The sequence below is a fragment of the Pinus tabuliformis genome, chromosome 1_2 (assembly GCF_031772625.1).
Source record: "Pinus tabuliformis cultivar Carrire ecotype Pingquan chromosome 1_2, CPIR1, whole genome shotgun sequence".
Lineage (NCBI taxonomy): Eukaryota > Viridiplantae > Streptophyta > Pinopsida > Pinales > Pinaceae > Pinus > Pinus tabuliformis.
In genome coordinates this window covers 259,491,404-259,497,584 of record NC_142298.1, presented here as the reverse complement: position 1 = coordinate 259,497,584, position 6,181 = coordinate 259,491,404, and positions in this window count along the sequence as shown.

The following is a 6,181-nucleotide window of genomic DNA, read 5'->3' as shown; positions in this document are numbered from 1 at the left end:
TGTTATGTTCTTGTTGGAGATATCTCCTATATGATGAAAGAAACATTGTTGGGACCTCTCTGTGTATGTTCGAGGTTCACACGAGTTCAACTTCTAACCAAGGGAAATGTTTCTAGTTCCATATTAACTGGTATGGGTTGCTTATATAATTTTTTGAGTATAAATATAGGTATATCAAACCTGAAGTTTCACACTGTAGTTGCTTATCAAGGAACCTCTATTATGTTCCTGTTGGGGATATCTCCTCTATGATGAAAGAAACATTGTTGAGACCTCTCTGAGCATGTTCCAGGTTCATTGTTAATTTCATTACGTGCCTTTTGTTTGATCATATTAATGACTGGTGGAATTTTTGGGTGCTATATGAATGGGGTTATGATGCTAGAAGTGTTCTTGGCTATTTATTTTGGTACTATATACATGTTTGTTGAATAAGTTGTGAAAAATACATCTTCAACAATATGTTCCCAATATGTTTGATGAAACCTTACATTGAATAAAGACACTAAAACTTAGTGTTATGCAACCAACTCACAAAATAGAAGAAAAGATAGATCAATGAATTAAAAATTATCCTCTTCTAGGGGGAAACCTCCTTTATATTACATAAATGAAAAATTATTGGATGATACAAATGAAAATACCTCCTTTGTATATATAGGAGTCTAAGGGGTCATAGTATAATCAAAGCCTAGATAATAATAATAATGTAAGGGCACAACAATAATAATAATGGGCTTCTATGGGGCACAGAAATAACAATATGAGGGCTACAACAATAACAATAAGGGGGATACACTAGTATTATAGGGACCTAACGTGCCACTCTCCTTCAAAAAAGTGTTTTCCTCAATGCTTGAGTAGTTATGGGTGCTTATGTATAGAATTATCATCCTCCCATGTGGAATCTTCAATGGGTAAGTTCTTCCATTATACTCTGAAATTGATCGATTTTGTAGCTTTTGGGTTCTTGCTTCTGTGACTGCTTCAGGCTCAAATATTTTTTTTACTTCTTCATCAAGTTCTAGAAACAATGTTTGAATTGGAATCTTATCACCAATAACCTTATTTAAGCATGAAACATGGAAAACTAGGTGTACTCAGGAAGATGCAGGCAACTCCAATTTGTATGCCATAGTACCAATCTTTTGCAACACCTTGTAAGGATCGTAGTACTTGGGTGATAATTTATTATCCTTCTTAGCTTGCTTGAGAGACATTTGTTTGTATGGTTGTAGCCGTAAAAATGCCCAGTCACTTACACCAAATTTTTTTTCACTGCGATGTTGATCTGCCTGTTGTTTCATTCGATTTTGCACCATAGTGAGGTTATCCTTTAATTTTTTGAGAACTTGTTGTTGATGCTCGATGTGATATTCCACTATTTGACCTTTAGAATTTTCTCTTAAATATGATGATGGATGGTGGATGATATCCATAAAGTGCCATAAATGGAGTCATTTTTGTTGTAGTATGGAAGGAAGTGTTATACCACCATTAAGATAGAGGTAACCACTTTACCCATTATGTTTTTTTATTAGATAAAAAGCAACGAAGATATATTTCCATACATTTGTTCACTATCTTAGTTTTCCCATTAGATAGAGGACGATAATATGAACTATGAGCTAATAGAATACAAAGATAATAAAATAATTTCGTCCAGAATTTCCAGTGAAAATGGGATCTTTGTCACTTATTATAATCTTTGGGTTTCCATGAAGCTCTTGAATTGTTTCCATAAATGCAGTAGCAACTATATTGGCTTTAAAAGGTTGAGATAATATACAAAAGTGAACATACTTGGTAAGTCTATCAACTACCACCATGATGACACTCTTTCCTTCAACTTGGGTAAACCTGTGAAAAAATCCATTGAGACCTCCTCCCAACGCTGACTTGGAATGACTAAAGGTTGTAACAGACTCGGGGTCTTAATTGTCTCAACTTTATTTTGTTGGAAAACCAAACATTCTTCCATAACTTTTTATTATTAGATATAAGGCCATCCCAGAAAAATTCCTTCTTAACCCTATGGTAAGTTTTTAAAAATCCTAAGTGCCCTCCTAAGGGAGAGGTTTAAAATTCCAAAAGAGTCTTTTGTTTGAGTTGGGAATTCTTACAAATATATAATTGATCTTTGTACCTTAATGAATACTTTTTCTAGCTAAATGTATTATATGTAATGGGATCTTGCTACAAATTTTGAATGAGTGACCACACCTCTTCATCATTCTTCCATTCATCCCTAATTTCTTTGGTTATCCACTGAAGCTGGATAATAGAAATGTCACAAAGAAATGCCTCCACATCCTCATCCTTTCTTGAGAGTGCATCTACAACAACATTTTTCTTCCCTTTTTTGTAGATAATTTCAAAGTCATAACCCAACACCATTTTCACCCATTTTTATTACTCTTCTGAAGATAATCTTTGTTCCAAAAAGTATTTAAGACTATCATGATCTGTTTTTACCTTGAAGTGTCTTCCCATTAGGTAAGGTCGCCATTGCTTTAATGCATGTAGTATTGCGAAAATTTCCTTCTCATAAATAGGTTTGTGTAAATACTTTCCTTTGATTGAATGAATTTCAAAATAAATGGGTCTTACTTCTTGTATTAAAACAAAACCAATTCCATTTCCCGAGCCATCATATTCCACAATAAAAGTTTTTGTGAAGTCTAGCGTAACTAAGATCGGTGCTTGACACATTGCCTCTTTAAGATGTTCAAAGGCCTTAGTTTCTTATGAAGTCCAAGAAAATGCATCTTTCTTCAGTAATGATGTTAGAGGTGTCACTATTCTCCCATAATTCTTAATAAACTTGCGATAATACCTTGTCAACCCAAGAAATCCTCGAAGATGCTTTATGGTTGTGGGGATTTTCCATTCCTTAATGGATTTAATTTTGTTAGGGTCTACCTTAAGACCCTCATGAGATACAATATGACCCAAATATTCCACTTCCTATACTCCAAAGAAACATTTGGAGGTTTTTGCATATAATTGTTTCTCCTCCAATAGTTTGAGCACCCTGCCAGCATGTTGAACATGATCCTTCCAAGACATGTTGTAGATTAGTATATCATAAAAAAATACTAACACAGATTTTATAAGGAAGGGTTTAAAAATAGAATTCATCAAACCTTGTTATGTGGAAGGTGCATTAGTAATGCCAAGAGGCATGCCCAAAAATTCATAATGACCCTCATGAGTTCTGAATGCTATTTTCAAAATTTCTTCAATCTCCATTCTAATTTGATGATATCCCAAACGAAGATCCAACTCGGTGAAGTAAATTGCTCCATGTAATTCATCCAACAATTCATCAACGGAAGGAATGGGAAATTTATCTTCAATAGTGAGCTTGTTGATCCCCCTATAATCTGGACACATACTCCATGATCCATCCTTCTTGTGCACCAATACTACTGGAGTAGAGAAAGAACTTTGACTAGGTTGAATTATACCAACCTCTAGCATTTCTGCAACCATACATTCAATTTCACTCTTTTGGGCATATGGATATCTATAAGGCATGATGTTTGGAGGAACAATTCCTGGAATCAAATAAATATCATGATAATGATCACGAAAGGTGGGAGGCCTTTGGGAGTCTTAAACACCTTGGAATGATTGTCCAAGATATTTATGAGATCTGGAGAAATAGATGATTTCAACGTTTGAACCTCAAGTGAGCATAATTGTGAAATTACGCCTTCTTGTTATTTCTTTAGAATCTTTGTCATGCCATTAGAGTTGATTATATTTCCTGGTTTCCCTGTGATAACCCTCAATTCAACTTCCTTTCCTTCCCAAAAAAAATTCAAGAAAAATTCTTGAAAATTGAAAGCTATCATCCCCAAAGATTGTAACGATTGGACTCCAAGTACAACATCAACACCACCCATTGGAATGGAAAGAATTGGAATATTACATACATATTCCCCCATGGTTATCTTGATATTATGACACTTTCTAGAGAAATTTATAGTTCCTCCATTTGAAACCATCACTTGACACTCTGGTGCTAGATATAGGAAGAAATTTAATTCCTTGGCTATCTTACAATGAATAAAATTATGGGTTCTACCCGAATCAATCAACACTATTACCTTTTTATTCTTGATATATCCTTCTATCTTGAGAATTTGAGGAGTGGTAATTTCTGCCAATGCATTACAAGATATGGTCAGATTCATTTCTTATTTCTTTGGGGTTGCTTCCTGATGTATATCCTCTTCTTTTGATGTTTCTTGTTCCTTTTATTCCTCATCTTCACAATCTATGTAGAATCATTTCTTCTCAGCACACTTATGACCTTTAGTGTATTTTCTATCACAACTATAGCAAAACCCTTTTGCTATTTTTTCCTCCAATTGTTGTGGTGTCAAGCTTGTAGGTTGTGGAAGACTAGGAGCAACAACACTTCCATCTTTCTAGTTGTGAGGGGTAGAATTCCTTGTTGCCATAATTTTTTTTTTCAACTTTTCTTGCCACCCTGAATGCCTTCTCCAATGAATCATGTTCCCAAAGGTGAACCTCATGTTGGATGTTATCTTTTAAAGTCCCTATGAATTAATCAATCCTATGCTCCTTCGGAGTATCAATTACCCTAATATTCAATTTTTTGAAGTCTTCGATGTGCTCCGCCATTGAACCCTTTTGTTTGAGATCTATCAATCGGATAAAGAAGGTGTTTCTCTTTGCATATTCATAATGTGCTATAATTTCCTCCATAAAAATTGACCAGGTAAAAAGTGGTTCACAAGAACAAATCCATCTATACCATACAAACTGATTGGGTTCTAAATATAAAGATGCAATACGTACCTTTTGTGAGGGTTGCACATAATGTAGATCAAAATAGTGCACCATCTGTAGTATCCGTGTTACGAGATCCATGCCATCAAAATTCCTCATTGGAGTCTCTAAAATCATAATTCATATTCTTTTTGTCCTCATCATGATTTTCATGGATTACCTTGTCACCACCGTGAAGCCTTTATTGGAACAACTTTGTAAAACCTTCCAACTTGACATTCATCATATCCATGTCTACTTTCAAAACCTCCATGTTTCCTTTTATACCATCCATGTAACCTTTTAGTTCATATTTGGTTGCTCTTTGTGATAGCAAAATTTGTTGCACTTGGTCCCATAATTTTGATATATCATGTTGCAATTCTTCCTCTTCATGCGCCATAGTAGAGCATTTTGAGGGCTTAATGGGTATAGAAGTTTTTTGTTTGGGAGGAATTTTAGAACCCAATACTAATATATATGCTTCATTATGCACTTTGAATCACTTCAAACTGATTTTTCAAACAAAATTATGCAATTTTAAAACAAATACACACCTTTTTCTTGATTCTGGGAGCTCGACCTTTAAATGGTTGTAACTATGTAATTTCAGATCTTCAAGTTATGAAATTCCTTACTGTGGTAGCCCTATGATTCTTCTTTCCAATGCCACAAGTCAGACCAAAATTGGATTCTTCAAGATAATGTTATGTCAAATATCCCAAAATGACTTGATTATGGAATGGTTCAGTAGAGCTAACTTGTACGTAATGCCACATGTCACTGCTTCAAACATCGACCCTAAAATTGATACAAAAGAAATTGCAGTCCATTTATTTTCTGTTATTTTTTGACGAAATTTAAATCTGATGCTTGAAGAGAAAGTAATGACGATTTTACCTCGGTCGCTTATCTGAGACTAAATTCTGGAGCATGAACAAACCCTATCTTCTTCGGACCATATATTAGAAAATATAGCGAACCAAGATCTAAAATTCCAGATTGAAGTTCACCAAGATTTCGGATCCACGTTTTCACAATTTCACATTCTGAAGCTTCGTAGACAAAAAGTTATAGCAAAGATGCCATGATGGTCTGCTCGAAGCAGTAAAACCCTAGAATCTAAAAATTTGATACCAAATGTTATGCAACCAGCTCAAAAAATAGAAGAAAAGATAGATAAACGACTTAAAAATTATCCTCTTCGAGGGGGGAATCTCCTTTACATTACATAAATGAAAAAATCTTGGATGATACAAATGAAAAGACCTGCTTTGTATATATAGGAGTATAATGGGTCACAATATAATCAAAGGCTACATAACAATAATAATGTAAGGGCACACCAATAACAATAGCGGGATTCTATGGGGAATAA